Genomic DNA, 26,164 nt, shown 5'->3' on the forward strand with positions numbered 1-26,164 from the left:
GAAGCCATTCTGGCCCCAAAAAGTTGATACCAAGTATTGAAGCTAACACTGATACCAATTATATCTTTTTTGATACCAAATGCATGTCCTCTTATGCAGGTAGCTCTCCCTCTTTTCAGGAAACAATCACAGTGGTCCAGTTGTGATTTCAATTGAATAAGAATTGAAATATCTCACAACCCTAGACACTTCCAAAAACACCATCACACTGATACAGCCATAGACACTTGCACACCCTATGTGTCTAGAAAATCTAATACAAGTTAGGAAACATGGTTGTCAACTCCCTCTGGGTCATCCATCTTAGGTCCTCATTGCCTATCAAGTTCAAAACCAGAGCCAAACTTCCCCTTATATCGGTTGAGTTGTGCATATGTGATCAATATAATGAACTATCAGCTCCATTATATCTACCATAGTATATGACATGATATTAGATGTACACAATGCCATACAATATCATCATCATGCCATAAATCAAACCGATTAGCCCACAAAGGAGGCATACATACATAATCAACAACCAGGCCAACATCTATCATTCAGGTCTTCATCAACACCACTTGAGACATAAATTCCTCATTCCATTCTATGGGAGCTAATCCAATGATCCTCAACTTCATTTTATTACATAACCTGCAAGTAGCTATTAGTGTTCATGTCGGTAATATACTGCACATATTGGTTTCATGCATCAGACCATCATCACTACCAGAGCACCTTCCTCCAACTCATGTCTTCTTGTTTCAATTCACATCTGATCCCAACTGCAAATTTTCCAACCATTGACACATGCAGTAGTGATCCATCTCTCAACTGTAGGTGTGTAGCCAAGGAAGCCACTGCACACACTCATCATACGATTTTCTTCCTTCATACTGGTAGCAGCTTGTTCTTTTATGTGTCCTCTTTCACTGAGGGGGCGAATGATATGGCCAGTGTGCTACTCCCCCTAAGGTCCTGCATCTCCTTTAATCCTTAGGAGATATCACTTGTGCTTTGAATGCATAGTGTCAATCCATGGTTGCATCTTCTTGCTTCTTCCTCCATACCTGCTTGATCTCATTCTTCTTCCCATTTTCAATCTTTGGATCAGGAGTTACCTTATTTTATTAATGGTTCCTTTCTCTTCCAGATTTTGCATCATGACCGGAAACATTGTTGTTGAAGCAAATAGTGTTCATGCCAAACACATGATTGGGGGACCTTCTGTTAAACCGGTTAGACCATCTAATTTTGGTCATGCCATTGTAACCTACTTCCAGAGCTGATGGACCACTTGATTTTGTAGGAACAAAACCTCTTCTACTTTTGTTCCATGCAGCATATTGTGTCACATATGTTGTATATCCATTTCCATGTTGAGCATAGTTTCTACACCAGTTGTCATGTGACTGCAAGTTCATCCTTTTGCAGTTATGACTTTTATGGCCAAATCCATTACACCTCCAATTGATGACATTATTGTTTCTAGAAAGAACATATTGTTTATTCATAGACTTCATTCTTCATTCATCTGCCCTATGGTTGTATTATTTGCATGCAAAACAATAACTGGAGAAAGGAGACTTGTGACCTAGAAATTTGTTTTGCCAAGCTTTAGGAGATCTTATTGGTTTAGAATCTCCATTTATTCTTCTCCAGGGATAGACCTTGGTGTTGATTTTAAGGTAGTGCTCATTAACCATAGGAAAACATTAGATCTATTGCCTTGCCAACCATAGATGATAAGCTCTTATCATCACCCCCGAAAACGCTACATAAATTTCTCACCATCAATTGATCTGCTTGTACATGAATTCGATCTGCCTGATTATGATTGAACTTGTTGTCTAATCTTAGTTCCATAGAGGGAAGACCATGTCCATATATATATCCATTGAAAGGAGATATCCATGAGTCAGCTCTCATCAAGGAGGCACGAACTTCATGAAGCATCACATGCCTTGAAATGAGGGGTGGCGGCCTTTAACCAAAAATCAACCCCTTTGAAACAAATCCGATAAGTCAAACTCGATAATGTATGTTTAATCATTAAACCTGATAATGCATATGTGACTTAATAAAGATATTAAAGGATTAATATAGGTTGATAGATTCATAAAATGTGTAAGGTCTATTAGGATTTCCACAGATATTGAGAGGGGGGGTGAATCAGTATCTAACTGGTATAAGCAATTTCTTAACTTAAAACATGCAAAACATATTAATACTATATACCAATAAATAGAAAGTAATGCAATAAATAGAGATAATAGCAACCACATGAAAAGCACACCATAACACAATATTTTAATGAGCAAACCCGGTGTGGGAAAAACATTGATAGGATTTGTGACCCACAATAGTCACTTACTGGCCAATAAGAGAATATTACTACTACAATAGGGGCCTGCACATGCAGGAAGGCCAAGTGCCTAGAGCTCATTGCTCAAATACAAAATAGGAAGCCTCACTGACTTACAAAATGGATTATATAAATCCAGTGTCTTGTATTGCTTCAAAATAGCATCTATAATGCCAGATCCAGTACCGGTTTTTTGCTCTGCTTCTTACATAAACCCTTAACCTATAATTCACATAATAGGTCTACCTTATTACCTTCCTTCACTCTTGCATATAATATTCTACAATAATCTCTTATATATATGAGTCACTTTACAATGTTACCAAGTTGGCTTATAATGATTTTACAATAATAAATAAAATATATTACAACAAAAATCCTGTTGGCCTCTATGTTGGTATGCTTCCTTTCACTACCGATGCCGATGGTCTGAGTGCTGGTGTAGAGTCTGATCTTGCTAGTGCCGGTGGAAGGCCTTGTCGATGTCATGGGATTGTAAGGTTGCCATCAATGAAAAAACCTTCAATCACCTACAATGTCTCATTGGAGTGTGCATTTGCCAACAATCTCCCCCTTTGGCATTGATGGCAATACTCATGAGAAAATTCAAAAAGTGTAGTCCAAAAATATGGTACCAAAAATGTGTGAACTCCCCCTGAGCAGATGAGTCTTTAGCTAATTATTTTCTCATACCACTACTCCCCCTTTGGCATCAATGACAAAGGTTGTCAAAGTGTCAATAGAGTATGGTTTCCTATCTCAACCTTGTAATCGGGTGGTTACAATTTGAAAAAGATCCGCCAAAACCAAATTTAGGCTTTCAAGAAACTTTTTACTATATTTTATTGTTGCCTCTATTCTTTGAACTATACCGATGAGGTGTTGCATTTTCTCTGCCGGTGTTTTCTATCCTTGAACTAATGCATCAGATATTTCTTTCCTTAAACATGCGAGGTAGTCCAATTTTGGACTTAATCTCCATTTCAGATCCTTAGCCTTACTTTTTATTTTCTCTTTTTCTCTTTCTAGCTTTAGTAACTCTTCCTCAAAACCTGTTATCTTTTGCTCAAAAATTGATAATGAATCAAATGAATTAATAAAATTGTCAGCTAGCTTATTAATTTCCTCCTGTATCTTGCTCATTTTTTTGTCAATGTCAACTGTCAAAAAGTTTGTCTTACAAGTGTCTCTGTACAAAGTTTTGAACTCCTTAAGTGTGCTACATAGTTCCGATAGAAGTGTGTCAAACTGCCTTGTACACTTCTTTATTTGTTCCTCAAAGAATTTATGTTCTTCTTTTTCTAACCTCTCTTTGAGTGCTTCTTCCTCTATTTGCTCAACTGTCAATGTGTTGTCAATAATATACTTAGACAAAGTGTTGAGTTGACTCAAAGAATCCTTATTATCTACATTGCATTTTGGACCTATCATCTTCAAAATTGGAATTATGTCATTTATAGCTTTATATGCCTGTGAACTACAATCTGTTATTTTCTTTATAGAATCTAAAAGAACTTCAGTTACATTTGTTGATTCAAATTTTGCAGTTGAAGGGTCAACACTCTAAATTATGCTGGTGGGAGCAATATCCTTGCTTGTAGTGACCTCTGGTAGGTCGGTCTATGTTTCCATTTCCTTAAGCAAAGGTTTTTGTTGCTCTCCTATTGCTAATGGCACTATTTCCACATGAACCTGTTGCTGAGAGGGAGCATATTGCTCTATGTTACCATTTGCCATTTTTCCTTGTGTGTTATCTCTTTCATTATTTACCAGTGGCTTACTAGCCATATCTGTCTTACCGGTTGTGTCCTTGTCTATCATAACGTTGACTTTCTAAGTATCAACATCAATTGTGTATAGTACCTCAGAATTAGGATTTGTATCCTCTTGTGATACATCCATACTCTCATCAGTCGGTTGATCTTTAGTTGTTGTTACCAGTGGAGTAACCAGAGGCGATGGGGATAAATTATCTCTTATTTTGATGCTTGGAGGTCCACCAACATTTCCTTTTCCCTTATCCTTGTCTTTCTGATATACCTTGATTGGTTTAGGGTTTCTATACTCTTCCTGTTTTTCCTTCTCAACAAGGAATATATCTCGTGCATTTTAAGTTTCCTCTGCAACCTCATTTACTCTTCCAACCATTAGTGCAATATGCTAGTGTGCAATAGAGAATACTGACCGGTTAGCCTCTATAATTAGATCATCTATTTCTTTGGAAGATTTAACTGGGTAGACAGCAAGTAACTTTTCAACTTTTATTTTCTTGTCAAGCTCTACAATAGCTTGTCTTCTTGCTTCCAGTCTCTTGAATAGTTCATCTAGTAGTTCATCTACAACTTGCATCAAAAACTTCTTATAGATGTCCAAGTGTAAAATAAAATTGTTTTCAACCTTTTCTTTATCATCAACTAATAGTGAGTCATATAGTTTGTTGATGTTTTTAAGTTTTCCTTCTTCTGTGATTTCATCCAGTAGTTTGTCAATTGGAGTAATATTTTGTTGAGTCCTTTTCTTTGGTGTCAACTTCTTCTTCTTAGGAGTTGTCTTCTTGACTGGGGGCCTCACTGCCTATTTTTTTTGCCTGGTTCTTCTAGGTGAAGGTGTTGATATTAGTGAAGGTTCCCTTTTCCTTACAACTCTTTTAAATGTTGTACGTATATCACTCTCTGAAGAAGTAGCTACCAGTGAAAGGTGAGTTTCAGGTTGCAATGCTTCTAACTCATCTTCAGTGATGTCGGTTTTCTTGAGTTCATCTTTCTTTATAGCCTTTGCCTATCGGGATCCCCTTCTTACTATTGCCTCAACCTTCTTTACAATTTTCTTTGATTGGATCTATTTTTCAATGGTTTCAGTACTACCGAATACCTCTTCCTTAGGTTCCTTGGGTGCTTCCAGAAGGGCTTTTGCATATGTTTCAATGATGTGATCATCGGTCTCATAACCCATTTCAATAACCCAAATTATTCTTGGGATAATTGCTTCCATCCAGATCTCATCCTTCTTGATGAAAAAACATATCTCATCCTTGTATTTATTTACAATTTCCTCTGATAGTCTGACTCTAGCTTTCATCCGGGCCTTCAATGCTAGAAAATAATCATTGATATTCTTCTCTTTGTTTTCACCCATATTGTTCAATAAGTTTGATAATTGTTTCCCTACCGGTATGTCAAATCCAAAGTTCTTGTTGCCTATACCGGGCACCTATTTTGTTATATGTAGCATTAAACATACAAGTAAATTGCCAAACCTAAATGTCCCTTTCTTATCCTTCTTGATCTTTCCCAGATTGTCAATAAGTTCATCCTTTAACCATTCACATACATAAATTTTCACATTATTTTTAACCATATCATGAGCACTTTTTATGCATAAGCTTGAAACTGAGTTAAGTCTGTTTGCATGAGTTGTTTTGTAACCTAGAATCATGCTAATGAATCTCACATTTATGTTAGTTACATCATTCACCCTTAAATACCTTTTGTCGGATGTTGCACCTATTAGGTTCATTACCAAGTCATTTGAGACCTTCTCTGTCTTGTTTGGTCTGTTACCGGTGGAAGGTAACCCTATTATAGCTTTCACAACTTCCTTCGTAATTTTATGAACCGAATCTAGCCAAAAGAATGCACCATGTACCCTGCTCAATACTATCCTAATAACTTCCTTAGGGAAATCTGGAATGCTGAGGATTTCAATGAATCCTAGGGTTTCAATAATTTTGTGTTTGGGTTTCACATTACCAGAATCATCACATATGATAGTCTTGTACATGTTCTTGATTTCCTCATCACCTAATTCTTCTATGTGGCAATGGATGTACATTCTAGGGTCTTCTGCAAAAACAACTCCTTTGGGGATTTGGGAAAATGCACCAACATTATCATCCTTTTTAGCTATCTCAGGAACTAGCTGAAATATGGGCCTAGGGCATTTGATTACCTTGACTACAGTAGGGTTTGCTATGAATTTAGGTACAAAAGAGGATGCCATGATTATAAATAGCTTTTTCTACCTTTGGAAAGATTGATTGCTAAAATGCTTTGCCTCTTTTCTCGAAATACCTTAGCTTTGGAAATTTCATGCTCTTCAAATGTTTGAATGCTCGATGAAGTAAAATGGAGCCAAAATCATTAATTTATAATGTTAATTTGCCAACTACCACATTTAATGCATACTGGTTAAGTAGTCACTTAACTCTATTTGCCAGTATAGAAGTAATTTCTACTTCTCACCATCAACTGAGGGAATGATAGCATGATTTTTATTTGATTGCTAAACCCTCAAAAGAATTTTCTTCAATTAAATGAAGAGACTCCTATCGGTGGAGTGCTACTCTATTCTATCGGTGGAGTTTTGCTTGGTTCTACCGGTGGAGGAGTATTCCCAACACCATTTAGGTCTTACTTTCTAATCTATTGTTTTGAGAACTCTTGCTTAACTTCTTCAACTTTTTATTTTCCTTTCAAACTAGAACCTTTGTTGTCTATCGGTGGTGCCTTACTTCTGCAGAATTTTGCAATATGTCCAATCTTGTTACAAGCATAACAAGTCACATTATTTTTCTGAATAGCCTTCCCATAACCTATGTTGGTTTGTGTTCTACATTGATTAGATAAGTGTCCAAATCTTCCACAAACATAACATCTTACATTCATTCTACAATTTTTAGAGTTATGACCAATTTTGTTGTATTTTGAACATTGACTGGTGGGTGCATTGGTATTCTGGTTACTTCTAGATCTATATTTATTTTCTCTATGACCATACTTGTTATAGTTAAAGCATTTGCCATTGAATTTATAAGCAGTAGGTTGTCTTACTGGTTTGCTATGATCCTGTGTGTTTGTAGTACCAAAGCTTTCTCCAACTTCAAAGCCAATTCCACAAGTGTCACCTTTACGTTTTTTATTCTTCAGCAAGTTACCAAGTTCTTTTGAGCTTTTCTTGAATTTCGCTTTATGCTGATTTGTAGTATCTAGTTCTCTTTCTAAGATTTCTTTCTGCCTCATTAGTTCATTTGAGTCGTTCTGTGTGTCCATCAGATCTGTCTTCAACAAATCATTTTCATAGCTAAGTCTTGTGTTTTCATTTGCAGCATCACTTAGTCTTCTAGTCAAATCTTCTTCATTCTTCTTTCTATTTTCAATTTCCTTATAAAATCTCATAGTCATATCCTACATCTCATTCTTTGTTGTCATGTTTTCTTGCTTCAGCTTGTTTATCATATCATTAAGAGTTTCATTTTCATCATTCTCAAATTGCATCTTTTCACAAAGTTCTCTTCTCTTGTTTCTTGCAATAGTAAGATTTTCTTAAAGTGCTTGAATAATATCCTGAGCTACTTTTAGATCATCTTCAAGTTTGATATTTTTCAATTTTTCTCCATCATAGTCTGAGAGAGCTACTTCAAGTTGCTTCATCGAGTTTTCCATCTCTATCGATGTCAAGATCTTCCTCAAGTTGTTAGGCCTCTGAAAATAGAGGACCAAGCTCTAATACCAATTGTTAGGATTTCCACAAATACTGAGAGGGGGGGTGAATCAGTATCTAACTGGTATAAACAATTTCTTAACTTAAAACCTGCAGGACATATTAATACTGTATACAAGTAAATAGAAAGTAATGCAATAAACAGATATAACAGCAACCACATAAAAAGCACATCATAACACAATATTTTAATGAGGAAACCCGGTGTGGGAAAAATCTCAGTGGGATTTGTGACCCACAATATTCACTTACTGGCCAATAAGAGAATATTACTGCTACAATAGGGGCCTGCACATGTAGGAAGGCCAAGTGCTTAGAGCTCACTGCTCAAATACAAAATAGGAAGTCTCACTGACTTACAAAATGGATTATATAAATCCAGTGTCTTGTACTACTTCAAAATAGCATCTATAATGCTAGATCCAGTACTAGTTTCTACTCATCTTCTTACATAAACCCTTAACCTATAATTCGCATAATAGGTCTGCCTTATTTCGCCTAAAATATATTTTTCTTTCTTACTTACAAATGTTCTACAATGATCTCTCTTATATAAGAGTCATTTTACAACTTGCCAAGTTGGCTTACAAAGATTTTACAATAATATAACAAAATATAATATAACAAAAATCTTGTCGGCCTCTGTGTCGATATGCTTCCTTTCTCTGCCGGTGTCAGTGGTCTGATTGCCGGTGTAGAGTCTGATCTTGGTAGTGTTGGTGGAATACCTTGCCGGTGTCATGGGATTGTAAGGTTGCCATCAATGACAAAACCTTCAATCACCTACAATTTCTCATTGGAGTGTGCATTTTCCAACAAGGCCAATAGGCCATTCACACATTTGATCTTGTTGAGTTGGCATGTAGGATTTCTACCGACACTATATCATCAACACTCCCTCTTAGCTAGGGAGGAATCCTTCTTAATCTCTACAAGTTACATCACCTCATCGATGACTAACATAATGACTATACTCATGTGAATGAAAGAAGCTTATCACCTCATCGTGATGTTTGACCACAATGGCTACTCCTAGAGGGTGAATATGCACAAATGCCAAGTCTTGTAGTCTCTCACATGACATCCACCATACCTACTCGTAGAGGGTGGAACAAGGGCTAGAACCTCAAATTTCTCTCACAAAGAAGAATGCACAACAAGGGATGATACCTCAAACTTCTCTCACAAAGAAGAATGCATAATAAGGGTTGATACCTCAAACTTCTCTAATAGAGAAGAATGCATAACAAGGGCTAAAACCTTAAACTTCTCTCACAAAGAAGAATGCATCTCCACCATGCCTACTCGCAAAGGGTGGATTCACCATACCTACTTACAGAGGCTAGAACGAGGGCTGGAACCTCAAACTTCATTCATAGAGAGGAATGCACAACAAGGGTTGATACCTCAAGCTTCTCTCACAGAGAAGAATGCACAACAAGGGTTGATACCTCAAACTTCTCTCACAGAGAATAATGCATAACAAGGTTTGAAACCTCAAACTTCTCTCATAGAGAAGAATACATCTCCACCATGCCTACTCACAGAGGGTGGATCCACCATACCTACTTGCAGAGGGTGGAATGAGGGCTTTCACCTCAAACTTCTCCTGGAGAAGAACACATTAACAAGGGATTCTACCATGAACTTCTCCCTCTCAAAGAAAAACTCATTAGCAAGGGCTTTCACCTCAAATTTCTCCATCAAAGAGAAAAATGCATTAACCAAATCTTCATGATGGTGTGGCTCCCTCTGAAGCTAAAATGCCAAGCTCCCTCTGAAGCTGAAATGATAGGATCCCCCTGAAGCTAAAAAAAAAGCTCCCTCTGAAGCAAATATCCACCTTCTGATCTCTTCATCCAAGGTTACTTATGACAATATGTTAGACTCCCTCTCAATGTTGATTCTTCCTCTACGAAGAAATGCAAGCAATCTTCCTACCTTGAATAGAGATTCATTAGTGCCTGAACCTTGGGTAGAGGGACCATGAATGAAAAGGCTAATTCTAGCAGTAGTGCCAGGCACACAAGCCCCAACCAGCCCCGCAGCCATGCTGAGAGAAGTGCCAGTGCAATGTGCAACTCTTGCATTCATTTGTGCCACCCATGGATCCTTCTACAACTCTTCCCAAACCAAATTCAAAGTGAATCCACACTAGGAATCTGGCAACAAGAATCAGGTGATTCTCTGAGCAGAGAGGTCGTCCTTGATGTTGATTACATCATCAGCAAACTTGCAGATAGTGTCAATTATTCTATCAATTTGTTGCCACGAATTAGGATTGGGAGCAATACTAGACTTACTGTGCCAATAATGCCTAACCATGTGGCCCTCATCCGGATTGGCAATCAAACCAGCCTCAAGCTCTTCCAAAGCCTTAAAAGTTCTTCAAAACTTGGGTTCCATCGCCTCCACAAATTCATCCGTAAACCCAATTCGGCTGACATCGATATACAATTTGTGCTCTTTGTGCTAATAAAGCCAATCCAAGTACTAATTCCATAGGGATGCAGGCTCCGTCTCTATCCCTTTCTTCTTCTTCAAATAATTTGTATCGAGCATAGAAACCTCTCCAGCCACACCAGCCTGAGTTCAAGTCATAAGTCGGCATCTTTCAACACTGACAATGTCAAGCTTTGAAATCTTGGGCAAAATCCTATGACTGGGTAGCAGACAACATTTTGCACAAGTTGTTGTCTATGTTCCCCCATGAAACTTCAGACAAAAAAGATTTTGGGTCATCATACTTGTTCTTGAGGCCTAGGGAGACTCAATCCCCTAATTGGCACTTGATGTTTTTAGACACTTGACCGACACCTCTATGAAGGGTGGAGGTTAGTGAGTGTAATCACTACATTATCCTCTGTAGTCACCTTTTGATCTGGAAGAGACCATAAATCTATAATTGTTTTTGATTGAATTTTCCTTGAGAGCACAAGATCTACCTTCAAGCAGTTAGGCTCTATAGAAGGAACCTAGCTCTTATACCATGTTGATTTTAAGGTAGTGCTCATTAACCATAGGCAAACATCATATCTATTACCTTCCCAAACATAGATGATAAGCTCTTATCATCACCCCTGAGCATGCTTCATAAATTTCTCACCATCAATTGATCTACTTGTACATGAATTATATCTGCCTGATTATGATCAAACTTGTTCTCTAATCTCAGCTCCATAGAGGAAAGACCACATCCATATATATCCATTGAAATGAGATATCCACAAGTCAGCTCTCATCAAGGAGGCACGAACTTCATGAAGCATCGCATGCCTTCAAATGAGGGGTGGCAGACTTTAACCAAAAGTGGGCCCCTTTGAAACAAATCTGATAAGTCAAACTCGATAATGTATGTTTAATCATTAAACCTGATAATGCATATGTGACTTAATCAAGATATTAAAGGATTAATATAAGTTGATAGATTCATCAAATGTGTAAGGCCAATAGGCCATTCACACATTTGATCTTGCTGAATCAGCCTATAGGATTTCTACCGATGCTATATCATCAACACTTGGATTGTCAATGCTCTACAGCTCTTCCATCCATTCTCTTCTTTTCCCACACTTGCATTGTCTTGTGGGAGGTAGCATTTCCTTGTCTTCTATCGGTACGGGGTCTTCTTTGTTGTCTCCTTCTATTTTTGCTTCTGGTGAAGCTGCCTTCTCCCATCTTCTCTTTTGCTTTGCTATTTCTATTGTTCCTCCTACTTGCAGCACCAGTCTTCATCCTTTGCTTCATGTCTTCATCAGTTGTGGTTAGATCAACCTTCTTTCGGGGAGCATCTCTAACTACAAAGATCTAACCCTTGTTATCTCCATTTGAGGAGACAAACAAAATGTCATTGTGGGGGACATTCTTGTTGGTGGAGCAATCACTAGCACCACTTCTGATGCAGGAGCATCCCCGGTTCATAGCAATCTTGCATCACCAAAAACATTTCCTTTTCTATTTGTTTTCTGTTAGAAGTTTTAGTTTTCCTTTTTGTATGTCCCAGTTTTGGCTCACCGGTTCCTATGGAGTTGGATTCTACTTGAAGACTTGAACACCCTACTTGCTTTCTAATCGCATCTCATTTGGATCACTTTCTGGCAAGATATCGCTACCGTTTTCCTTGATAGTTTCTTGTTACCAGTTGTTCCTTTGTTACTGGTTGCCTGAGACCTATTCTAGTGCTCTATCAAAACCCATTCCGAAGCTTGCAAAGGCTTGGACGTTGACCTTGATGTTTCTTGGTGTGTGGTTGATCTTCTACATTTCATCCTTTGGATTTTTCAGAGGAATCTCTTGTTGGCATATATGAAGAACTTGGTGACATGATGATATTGTATGTTGTCATTGATGTTAATATGTTGAAGTAAGCAAACTGGCAACAGAACTGGTATGATATTGTGAACCAGTATATGTGAGAACTGGTATGATAATGTGAACCAGTATATGTGAAAAACTGAAGTGGTATGTTGGAATGAGAACCGGTATATGGGAAGTTTTGTATCGGGGTTTCATTTGGCATGACTACTAGTTGGTAGTCTCAACCTCAGGGTTTCTGGTTGATGCATTCCATGGTTGTGTGATTCAACCGATGACATCTTGTAATGAGTTAGCATTGTAATGAAGACTAGATAGTGTTGTCACATCAGCCTCATGCTTGTAAAGGATTTCCTTGAGGATATTGCATGGAGATTGATCCTATCTACCTCAGGAATGTGTGAAGTCTCTGTAAAAGGTGGAGAGCACGTGATGGGTTATCAACTTCCTAAAGTGTTAAAGAATGAACGTTGGAGAACGTCTTGAGATATGTTCAAGACTATTGTATTCAATGCAGTATGATCAATGGTCAGGATTAAACTGATTGAATTGTTAAACCTAAATTTTTAGGGTTTAGGGTTTATGCTACTGACCTATCTGTTTCCTATAAGGTAAATGATGTTTTTCATTTTGAGGTTGTTGGCAAATGCTATGTGAGTATCCAAGCAAAGAGATACTTGATACTTGTTGGACCAGAGAATTGTATCGATACTTGCAGAGTGTGATTGCAGAAGAAAAGGAGCTCAAGTGGATCTGCCTTGGCATTGAGTATTGTTATCAGATCAGTGTATTACCTATTCACTTCTAACCATTTCAATAGTTGGAAAATCCCTTAACCTGGTAGCTTTAACAAGCTTTTGTGTAAATCCTTTAACAAGATGACTCAATTCAATGAGCTCTTAAAATCCTCTTACGAGGTAACCTTTAATATGGTTCTAACCTTTAACCAGGTATTTAGCCATCCCTTAACCAAGTGATCCCTAGCAGGATCAGTTCCTAACATAACCTATTGTAAAAGTCTTTAACTGGACTATACTCCTAACAAAGCGGACTTCAAAAGAGTTCAAAGAATAGCTTGTGGGTATTCATCTCCACTGTGGTTTTTCCCAGTTGGGTTTCCACGTGAAAAATCAGTGTGTCATGTTTGATGCTTTTCATGTGATGCTTTAATATTTTTTGTTAAGTGATAAAGCATGTTCAACCACTAGTCATTATATTTCTGATGATATATTGCATGTTTATGCATAAGGGTGAAGTGGAAATGAGATATTAGATTGTGTAGAGATCTAAGTGTTTACTGGTTTATGTCTTTCATACGCTCACTATGTTCCATCGGTAGTGCCTAAATTTTGACCAGTGTTACTGTTTACCAGTTAAGTGCAGTCTTTGCAGTCAAACTAGTTCAAGGAAAGTTTTTGTTTGTACTGATTCACCCCCCCTCTTAGTACCGGTTTGGTACTAACAGATTCATCATTATTCATCAATTGGTATCAGAGCATCTTCCAGGTCCTCTGTGTTGTAAGCTTAACCACTTGAGGAAAAGATCCTACTCTAATGATGAAGAGGGAAGGTCCAAAGTTCAATAGAGATAACTTTAAGATATGGAAGGACAGAATGAAGATCTACATCAGAAGCATGGGTGCTCAACACTGGAGCTATGTTGAGAATGCTTATGTTATTCCTACTGGTACTCTCACTGATAATCAAAAAAGACAGATTCAGGAGAATGGGCAAGTCATGGAATCCCTAATCAGTAGTCTACCTGACATTGAGTTTATTGATGTTCAAGATAAAGATAATCCCAAAGAAGTATGGGATGCTCTGGAGAATATCTATGGCGGTGATGAGCATGTGAAACAAGCTAAGGAAGAGAGCCTTAGGGGAAACTTTGAAGACATGTGGATGGTTTAAGGAGAGACCATTCAATAATATAGAATAAGAATCAAAACTGTTGTTGTATACATCAAGAGTGCAGGTGGTAAAATAGATGATTCCATTGTTGTTAGCAAAGTCTTGAGATCCTTATTACCGATCTATGCAATAAGGGTTGCTGCTATTCAGGAGTTGAGGTCTATAGACAAGACAAAGGTATCCCTAGACTCCATCATTGCTAAGTTGATAGCTTATGAGCTAAATAATTATGATGGCATTATTCAGAAGACTGAATCAGCCTTTAGAGAATCTGCAGTACCATCTAGAAAGGGTAAAGAAGCTAGTACCGATTGTGAACCAATACAAAGCAAAGAAATGGATGATGAGGAGATCTTGATGGAATTTGAATCTCTTCTTGCCAAGAGACTTCCTAAGGGAACTAGTAAATACAGAGGTAAGCTCCCTTTGAAATGCTTTTCTTGCAATAGGATAGGACACATTGTTGTAAATTGTCCTAATGGTGATAATAAGGACAAACCAGAGAAGTTCAAGAAGTTTAAAGGAGGAAATAGGAGAACCTATTTTGTAGTAGTTGATGAAGGTGTCACTGATGAGGAATCAGAAGATGAAGAAAGTGAAGACATTGTGTTTGTAGCAATTAAGGAAGATGTGTCAGAAAAGAAGGCTCTTATCTCCCATTTTGATAATTCCAATCAGTGGATTATTGACAGTGGTTGCTCTCATGATATGACAATTCACCAAAGTAAGTTTCTGTCTCTAGAAGATTACAATGGCAGTGTGGTCCGATTTGGTAATGATGCACCATGTATGGTAAAAGGCAAAGGGTCCATCTCTCTAAATGGAAAAAGAAGTGTTGATAATGTGTATTGGGTAGAAGGTCTCAAGCGCAACCTTTTGAGTGTTTCCCAGCTGAATGACAATGGACTCACTCTATGGTCACTGGTATGCAGACCAGAGGTAACCTATTTCATCTGAATGCAAATATCAGTACATGTCTAATGGCTAAGTTTGATGATAGTTGGATATGGCATAGGAGACTCTGCCATGTAAACTTTGATAATATTGTGAAGGCCAGTAAGATCAAGGTAGTCAGAGGATTTCCTGTGCTGAGAAAATCGAAGAATCCTTTGTGTAGAGAGTGTCAACTGGGGAAAATGTCTTCCTCAACCTTCAATGGTAAACCTCTCACTGCAGGCAATTTACTTGATCTTGTGCATATTGATTTGTGTGGTCCTATGAAAACTAGGAGTGTGCAGGGAGATAGGTACTTTATGATTCTCACTGATGATTGCTCAAGAATGATGTGGGTCACATTCTTGAAAGATAAGTCTGAAGCTTTTGGAAAGTTCAAAACTTTCAAAGCACTAGTCGAAAAGGAAAGTGGTAAAAGGATTAAGTGCCTAAGAACTGATCAAGGAGGAGAAATCACTTCCGATGAATTCAACAAGTACTATGAAGAGAACGGCATCAAGAGGCAACTGTCTACCCCCCGGACTCCACAACAGAATGGCCTAGTAGAGAGGAACAACCGGACTATTGTTGAAGTAGCCATAGTGATGTTGATTCAAGGGAAGGTTATTCACACCTTCTGGAGAGAAGCGGTGAGCACTGCAGTCTACACTATGAACCGGGTACTCATCAAGAAAGGCAAGGATAAAACACCTTATGAGTATTGGACCAATAAGACTCCTGTAGTAAGCTACTTTAAAGTGTTTGGTAGCAAGTGTTACATCAAGAGGAGTGAACATCAGAGCAAGTTTGATGCAAAATGTGATGAAAGAATATTCCTAGGATATTCTACCAAGAGTAAAGCTCTTAAGTGTTTAAATAATAGGACTTAGAAATTTTTTTAAAGTATTAATGTCAAAGTTGATGAAACCTCTGAGAAATCTGAGGAAACTAGTAGTGAGCGAGTGTAGATGAACCAGTTGTAACCTTCTGGGAACTAGTTGCAAAATAGCCTAGTACAAGTAACAGTGCTCCTACACCAATAGATGTTGATGCTGATGAAGATGAGGATGATGAAGAAAAGCAAGAGGAAATGGCTAAGATTATTCCTAGGTATGTAAATCTAAATCATGCTCCAAAGCAGATCATAGGAGACAAGGATGCAGGAATTCTTACAAGAAGAAAGGTCAGAGAAAATTCTTGCATGATCTCTGAATTTGAGCCTAAAACATTTAAAGAGGCACATAACAATGAAGAATAGATCAAGGAAATGGAATAGGAACTTGACCAAATAGAAAAGAATGGTACATGGTCTTTGGTACCCAGACCTGAGCATAAAAATGTCATTGGCACCAAATGGGTTTTCAGAAATAAGTTGAATGAAGATGGCACAATGGTAAGAAACAAAGCCAGACTAGTTTGCAAGGGATATTCTCAAGAAGAAGGAGAAGACTATGGAGAAACCTTTGCTCCAGTAGCTAGATTGGAAGGAGTTCATATGCTTCTTCAATATACAGCCTTCAAGGGATTCAAAGTATATCAAATGGATGTAAAATCTGCATTTCTGAAAGGAATACTTGAAGAGGAGGTGTATATAGAGCAACCAGATGGGTTTTCCCTATCAAAGGACAGTGACATGGTGTGTAGGCTGCATAAATACCTGTATGGATTGAAGTGGGCACCTAGAGCATGGTATGAATGCTTACACTCCCATCTTGCAAAGATTGGATTTGAAAGAAAAAGTGAAGATAGCAATATCTATCTAAAGTTAGAAGGAGATCAGATTCTGATCTGTGAGGTATTTGTTGATGACATAATTTTTGGTTGAGATGACAATATGAGTCATGATTTTGCAGATGAGATGAAGAAGGAATTTGAGATGTCACTTATAGGGGAGATTAAGTTCTTCATTGGACTACAAATTCAACAAATGAAAGATGGTTTCTTTATCACTCAGTCCAAGTATGTCAAAGAGGTGTTGAAGACCTTTGGCATGGAAGACAGTGAACCGGTTGGTACATCGATGGTGACTGGTTGTAAATTATCAAAAGAGGATGACTCAGCATTGGTGAATGAGAAGGAATACTGATCAATGATTGGTAAGTTGCACTATGTAGTACATAGCAGACCAGACATTGCACATGCAGTAGGCATTACTGCATGGTTCCAAAAAAGTCCAAGAGAATCCCACTTGGTAGTAGTCAAGCAGATTCTTATATATCTGAAGGGAACTATTGACTATGGATTATGGTATCCATACAGTAATGATTTCAACCTAAAAGTGTTTACATATGTTGCTTGGGCTAGTAATGTGGATGACCGGAAAAGCACAACAGGTGGTGCATTCTTTCTTGATGATAGACTGGTCTCATGGATGAGTAAGAAGCAGAGTTGTATCTCTCAGTCTACAGCAGAAGTGGAATATGTTGCAGCATTTATGAACTGCACCCAGACAATCTAGATGAAGCATGTATTAAGTGGCTTCAAAGTTCCTATATCTAAACTGGTAAGTATATTTTGTGACAACACAAGTGCAATTAACATCTCCAAGAATCCGGTTTTACATGCTATAACTAAGCACTTTGAGCTCAAATATCATTTCTTGAGGGAGAAGGTTCAGAATAAAGAGGTTGCACTGGAACATGTTTCCAGTAAGGAGCAGTTAGCAAACATATTCACCAAGCCTCTACCAAAGGCTACATTTACCTATTTAAGAGGTGAATAAGGGGTGCTTCCCCTTCAAGAGGTGAACTAAAGGTGTGTGCTCCACATCAGTCAGGTATTGCAATTGATAAATCTTTTTTAGGATTGGTGTGTGTAAGGATGCTACTCCTTAGGGGGAGCAGCATAGTGGAACACAGTTGTTTGTGTCTCCACTTTGGCATTGTTGTCAAAGGGGGAGAAGGTGTGAAGCGGAGAAGATATCTGCAGTATTGGGGAGAAGATTTGAAGCAGAAAGATATCTTTGTATATTGCCATCAATGCCAAAGGGGGAGATTGTTGGCATATATGCAGAACTTGGTGACATGATGATATTGTATGGTGCCATTGATGTCAATATGTTGAAGTAAGAAAACTAGCATGATATTGTGAACCGATATATGTGAGAACTAGTATATGTGAAAAATTGAAGCGGTATGTTGGAATGAGAACCGGTATATGGGAATTTTTGTATCAGGGTTTCATTTGGCATGACTACCAATTGGTAATCTCAACCTCAGGGTTTCCGGTTGATGCATTCCAAGCTTGTGTAATTCAACCGATGACATCTTGTGATGAGTTAGCATTGTAATGAAGACCAGATAGTGTTGCCACGTCAGCCTTGTGTGCGTGAAGGATTTCCTTGAGGATATTGCATGGAGATTGATCCTATCTACCTCAGGAACGTGCAAAGTCTTTGTAAATGGTGGAGAGTGCGTCATGGGTTATCAACTTCCTAAAGTAGCAAAGAATGAACATTGGAGAATGTCTTGAGATATGTTCAAGACTGTTGTATTCAATGCAATATGATTAATGGTCAGGATTGAGCCGATTGAATATTTAAACCTAAATGTTTAGGGTTTAGGGTTTATGCTACTGACCTATCTATTTCCTATAAGGTTGATGATGTTTTTCATTTTGAGGTTGTTGGCAAATGCTATGTGAGTATCCAAGCAAAGAGATACTTGATTCTTGCCAGACCAGAGAAGTGTATTGATACCTGCAGAGTGTGATTGCAGAAGAAAAGGAGTTCAAGTGGATTTGCCTTGGCATTGAGTGTTGTTATTAGATTAGTGTATTACCTATTGACTTCTAACCATTTTCGCAATTGGAAAATCCCTTAACCTGGTAGCTTTAACAGGCTTTTGTGTAAATCCTTTAACAGGGTGACTCAATTCAATGAGTTCTTCAAATCCTCTTGCGAGGTAACCTTTAACAGGGTTCTAACCTTTAATTAGGTATTTAGCCATCCCTTAACCAGGTGATCCCTAGCAGGATCGGTTCCTAGCAGAACCTATTGGAAAAGTCTTTAACCGGACTAGGCTCCTAACAGAGCGGACTTCAAAAGAGTTCAAAGAATAGCTTGTGGGTGTTCATCCCCACCGTGGTTTTTCTCAGTTGGGTTTCCACGTGAAAAATCAGTGTGTCATGTGTGATTCTTTTCATGTGATGCTTTAATATTTTCTGTTAAGTGGTAAAGCATATTGAACCGACAGTCATTATATTTTTGATGATATATTACCTGTTTATGCATAAGGGTGAAGTGGAAATGAGATATTAGATTGTGTAGAGATCTAAGTGTTTACCAGTTTATGTCTTTCATACTCTCACTATGTTCCACCGGTAGTGCCTGAATTTTGACCAGTGTTATTGTTTACCAGTTAAGTGCAGTCTTTGCAGTCAAACTAGTTTAGGGAAACTTTTTGTTTGTATTGATTCACACCCACTCTCAGTACCAGTTTGGTACTAACTGATTCAACATTATTCATTATCTCTTGGTGGAGGCCAACCTTGTTCATTTTGCATTGTTCTTCGGGTTTTGATGCTTTTTGGGCCAACAAGATCCTTTGGATCAATATGTATATTTGCAATCATGCTTTAGAATGTAAGCAATCAGAGAATCAAGGAGTATCAGATAGATAGACTATGCCTAGAAGATAGATCTTTCGAGTCAAGGTCCCGGTGTGACCTATTCTACCAGGCCTATGTGCTGGTATGTTGTAACCCAGTTGTTACCAGATGTATGTAATTAACATTCATACAATAAAATTATCTATTATACATTTCCTCCATCACATATGTTCGATTCTGTTGTGTTTACTCTTGCTGACCAGTTTGGACTGATCTCCTTGAGGTCTCTCTGTTAGACACAATGCACCACTGAGAGGGGGGTGAATTTGTGGCTCTCCAACTTTTTCCCTTTAACTGACTTATGTGAGTATACCAAATATAGGATTTAACACAATGCAGACTTACGAGTTATGAGGAGACTAATCACAAATTCATTCTCACAAAGGGACATCACATAACACCAGTATGTACAAGGAAAACACAAGATGGGAAAAACCTCGATGAGAAATGTTGTTGACTTCTACTACTCTAGTCCAACCTCACAATCAAAACTTTGTTACAATGTTTAGGGATACAACCATTGATTTAGGGCACCAACCCTTGATTTATTTATGGGCTACAACCCAAATAAGCTACAACCCCTACACCAAGCTACAACTTAGTGTTCACAAAGATAACTTCAAATATAAAAGTAATCATATTGTTACAAGTTAGTCTTGTAACCATATCATATACCTCACTCTGTCGGCGAGACACCTTCTCTGCTATATTGGTACACCACTCTTTCTGTTGCACTCACTTACTTCTTTTCTTGTCAGTAAACTCTAGTAGTTCACCTCTCCTCTATTCTTCTCTAGATGATATCCTCCTCACTACTCTGCTCTTTACCAATACTATACTCTGTCGGTTCTATGTCTGCCTTCTCTGCAGCTTCCTTCACTTCTTCCCTATTGATATGGACACTACCGGTTCTACACTGCTACCAGTTGAACAATTCAACCTAATTCTCCCTCACTCTCAGTCTCTTCTCAGATACTCATTAAGCACTTGATTTATTTTCTCTCACATGCACAAGTAACACTCAATCACTTCACAACAGCTCTCTATTCTTCTATTCAGCAGCAACCTTCAATGATTTTGGCTTCCTTATTTATAACCTGGTTTTCCAACCAAAAGCCAATTCAAATCTCAGGTGGTTAGGGTTTCTTCCACCGATCAAATCTTCATCAGATCCAATCCAATCTTCTTTGGATCAATTGCCTGCATTGGAGGAATGCAGTTGTACACATTTTTCATCATGCAATGCATATTTGCTAAAAATAGCTAATATAACCCTGTTCTTTAGCCTCAAAATCAATTGACACATTTATGATCCAACTATTTCCTTCTCAAGTTCAATCTACAGTCAGATATCAGACATTGACCATGGTTCCAGCAAATCCCTGATCTTCCTTTGTCAATCATCTTTCATCGAGCTGCACACTTTGTAACTCCTCTCTGATTGTCGCAATCAACATTTAATATCGAACAATCACAACTACCTCTTTCACACCAGATATCACCAACCTCTGCATATTCATCACCTCAGCTCTGTATGGCATCATAGTCTATATCCACCTCATCACACTACCCTGTCGGTTCAGCTTGGTCATCAACCACACACACAACTAGTACACCCATACTGGCACTAACCACCTTTCCGGTTATCCTTCTTTCCATCACCTTTTCTAAGCTTACTGTGTAACCCTTATGTTTTCACTTCACTACTCTTTATCAGGTGAGAACCTTATCTACCTTGTCTCTTTTTTGATATTTCACCAGTTGACATAACATGTCAACTATCACCAATGCAGAATCAAGTAGATGTGTTTATCAATGGACAACATAGTTTCCTTCTTGCCAGTGAGACACATTGATGACACCAAGTCATCACACTCCTACTATTCTACATCAACCTCCCTTCAGCATCCTGGTAACACCATATATATTCCTGCAGACTCACTATCATCCTTCTTCATCAAAACAGTTCTCCTCTCAATAGGTTTGTTAGGAGGACAAACACACCATCTCAACATCTCATTCTTCCTTCAATGTCTCGATAGCACACCTTGTTTTCACTTTCTTATTTGGTGTGCATTTCTGGTCTCATGCTCTAGAGGCTTCCTCATATTCCACTTGTACATCCGGTCTCTACATTCAATCACCTTTCTATCTCAGGGAATCATTTTGTCGGTGCAAGTGTAACTTTACTGAGGGGAGGATACATCTTCAACATGACATATGTCACGATGGTTTTCCATATGTTATCCTCCACACAAAGGCAACATACTCTGTCAACCTATCACCTAGCTTGGGATAGCTTCTTCATCCGGTGCGAGTCTTGCTAGTTATCCTTACACTAGCAATCTGGTGGCTTGCACATACTTCTCCTCCAGTGTTTATGTGAACCAAATAGCATTCTACCATATCAACACAATCAATGCCCATCAGGTAATCTCTTCATTCCGATTGTATGCACCACCAAATCAACAACCCTTTTACTGAGTGGAGTGGTCACTTAACTGCACCTCTAGCATACCAGTACATGTCATTTCTTCCTTCTACATGAAGATGGTCACCTAGTTGTCACCATTGACAACACATCAACTCTTCTCCCATACCAGTCCATCTTTTATTCCAGTTGTCATCAAACTCTAATGCCAATAGCCTCTTGTTCACTAGATGCCATCAATGTCAGTAATACTAGTATCCTATACTGGTTGACATCAATGACAACACAATACCAACAATCTCCCCCTTTGGTATTAATGTCAACACATGTAGTATCCGGTATAAAACAGCAACTTTCTCCCACTTTGACAACAATGGAAAAAGGTACTGTTTCCCTAAAAACTAATGATGAGAAGGTTCGGCTCACCAAGAAAGACAATGTTTCTTACTACCTCCCTCATCAGGTAAACTCCTTCTGGTAGAAGATGTTAAGGGTTTTGATGGAATTCCTAACTATTGATGGTATGTTTACAAAGGTTTATAATTATCATTTTTCTATTCTTAACCATTTCCACCATGGGGTTAAGATCTCTTTGCCTTTCTATTTAGCTTCTTCCCTGAATGAGAGCTTGGCTGACCATGCCAAAAAAACCAAATCCTATTCCATAGCTCATCAAGGACTCATCCTACTCATTTACAAACACTTGAAGAAAAAAGCTCGGGTTAGTAAGGATGATCATTTGGTGGCAAATGCTCATATTTCAGATAGTTGTGATGGTTCTGAGTCTGAAGATGATTTGTCTAATGCTCCTCTCCATAAAAAAGGGAGGGTTGATGATGTTGATAAAGAGGACATAGATGTGGAAGCTGGTATGGAGGAGGAACAAGGGAAGGTGGCTAATTATGAAGCAGAGAGTGAGAAGAAAGAGGATGTAGGAGAAGAGGAGGAGGTGAAGAGAAAAGTTTATGTTGAAAAGTCTGATTTAAACCCTATTGTCTCAGATAGTAGGAATGTTGCCTAGAATACCATGGAGGAAGCTAACCCTAATTCTATGAGCTCTGAGAAGGGTAGGGAAATGGCTGACTCCATTTTGAATGCTAGCAGAAATAGCACTCTAGAATTTTTCAATTTCTAGAAATGGGTAATTGAAAATATTACCAATATTCAGAATAAACAAAGAGATTTGGAGTATAAGATTTGGGATTTGATTAAGAATACAAATACTGGGAAAAATGATGCGGAGGTGGAAAGTAGTGAGGGAGAGGATAAAATTGAAATGCAGGATTGGTCGGAAAAAGATATGATTAAGGGAGACTTGAAGCATCTGGAAGATGTGATCAGAATTGTCAAAGATAAGGCCGAGGTTGAAAATGAAATCATCATCAATCAAGTTTCTAAAATTGAGAAGGCATTGAATAATTTTATGAATCATAGTCTTGAGGTCTTGAGGGTTTCATCTCATAATATGAATGCCCTAGTGGATTGTTTGGAGAGGAACCAACAGAACAAAGCAATGGTGATCGTTCATGATATGCCGACCTCCAGCTCTGGTCCCCAAACATCTAGACAAAGAACTAGGCAGACTACCTGTGATTTGGAGATAAAGACTAAAGACATTCATCTGAAGCAAGAGAAAAAACACCTGAGAGAAGCTGCTAAGGCTATGATGATGTTGTTGAAGGATGCGAAAGAGTCTATAAAATTTTTTATCTGATATGTAATATTGGTCTTTGTTTTCCAGTCTCTCGCTGGCTTTGTGTTGTCCCTTTCCCTTGCTACTATTTTTTCTACTGGTCTTTTGCAGCTTTTTTGTCTTTGTTTTGTTCTCTCTTGCTTCTTTCATGCTTTACTTTTTTGTAATGTAAGCAGGTTTCAGGTCCCTTAAAACCTGATTTTCCTTAATCAAAAACATTCCTCCTCGTATCTATCAGGCACTGACAAAAATCTTTCTCCCCCTTTTTACTAGGTGCATCTCCCCCTAAAACATAGACCTCTGAATTTCATCAATTCAGTCAAGTCCTAAACCAGAACCCACATCAATACCTGTTACATCTATCATTAGGACTATAATGCCAACTACAAGTCACATATCCAACTGGTTGACCCATAAAGATGTATGCACATAAGATCAGCTACCCGACCAACACATGTCATTTGGGTCCTTTCCAATAACACCTGAGACATAACCTTGTCCATCTAGGCTACCAGATTTACTGCAATGATCCCTCAACTCATTGACTTACATAGCCTACAACATTGATCAAGATTTGTGCCAGTAACATGCTACACATACTGGTCTCTTATCTCTATCAGGATACTTTCCTCTTTACCTTTATCTTCTGATTCCAATTACCTATGGTACCATTCATTTCACCTGTAGGTGGAAAACTATCTTCCATGTGTAGTTAAGGTGGTATCTACACACACACTTTCCATTTCATTTTCTTCCTCTTAGTGGCAGCAGCTTGTTTATCTCCTTTTTTCCTTTTAACTAAGGGGTGAATGATCTAGTCAGTATGTGACTCCCCTTGAGTCTTGCATGTCCTTTAAACCACAGGAGATATCACCTGTGCATTGAATGCACAATGTTGATCCATGCTCTTATCTTCCAGCTTCTTCCTCCATGTCTACTTGATTTATTTCCTTTCCACATCTGCAGTCTTGGGAGCATTGTTAACCTTCTTCTCCTCATCGGTCCTCTTTATGCAGGAAATGTTATAGTAGCATACAACATCCATACCAATCTCATGATTGGGGAACCTTCTAACATACTGATTTACTCTTCCTTTTCTGATCATGCCATTGTGGTTGGTTACCAGTTTCCTTGAATCCCTTGATTGTGTAGGGGCACTTCTCTTTTTGTTCCAAGCGGGTCTATGTTGCTCATATCCCCTATAACTGCTCTCATAATGAGCATGATTGATTCTTTGGTTTTCATTGGAATGCATATTTTTCTTCCCACATTCATAACTTCTATGACCTAATCCATTGTAGTTATAACACACAATGTTTACACTTTTAGGAGCAGTGCAAGGATTCTTGTTAGTATAGCTGAGAAAGGGAACATGCATGTTTCTTCTCTATGAAACATTTAGCTTATATGCATGAAATCTATAGCCATCTGATTTATTATACCTAGGAATAATACTCTATCTATTCCTAGACCTCATTTTAGATTCTTCTGCCCTATGGCCATAATCTTTACATGCAAAACAATAACTGGAGAAAGGAGGCTTATTACTCACAAATTTATTCTACCAAACATGAGGTGATCTTATCGATTGGGCATCTCCATTTCTGCTTCTCCGGGAGTGGATCCAGGGTTGTCCAATTTCTACAGGTCTTCCATTAGATCCCTTCTTCTTCCACACTTGACTTGATGTGTGGGCAACAACATGTCCTTGTCCTCTACTGGTGGAAGGCCTTCCAGGCTGCCTTCTCATGTTCTTGCTTCTTGTGAATCTCTCTTCTCCTATTTTCCCTTTTCCTTTCAGATCTGCATTGTTCCTCCATGCAGCACCATTCTTCATTCTTAGCTTCATGTCCTCACTAGTTGTAGTCAAATCTATCCTTTTCTTTGGAGCATTTCTGATAGTGAAGGTCTGACCCTTTCCATTTCTATTTGAGAAGACAAATTGAGTATCTTTGTGGGAGGTCTCCTTATTTGTAGAGCATTTACCAGTATCACATCTTAATCCTCCATTATCCTTGGAATGTTTCTACTGGCTTAAAATTTTATCCAAGGCTTCAATCCTACCATCATACTTATTTCTCAAGTTGAATTCATCTTGACATTTCTCAAGTTCTTTCCTAAGGGATTCTATTTCACCTATTATCTGTTGATGCTCTTAATCATTTGTCTCTAGCTCAGCCGTTAGATCTTTGCACCTAAATTCCTTGGTGATGTAGAGGGTCAGGGGTTTTAGGTGATTTCAAGAAAATATGTTTTCAAATTCTTCACACTCCTTGTAGTTACCTAGTGTTTCCAAGGCACCTTAATGGTTTTAAAAGGGAAAATCTCAATCCACTCTCCACAATGACTCCTAAGGTTGTTAAACACCTATTCCAAACCAATCCAACAAGATTCAACTAGTTTCAAAGCTTCAAGTCTTCACCATGCT

This window comes from Cryptomeria japonica, chromosome 10 (assembly GCF_030272615.1).
Source record: "Cryptomeria japonica chromosome 10, Sugi_1.0, whole genome shotgun sequence".
In the NCBI taxonomy this organism is placed as follows: domain Eukaryota; kingdom Viridiplantae; phylum Streptophyta; class Pinopsida; order Cupressales; family Cupressaceae; genus Cryptomeria; species Cryptomeria japonica.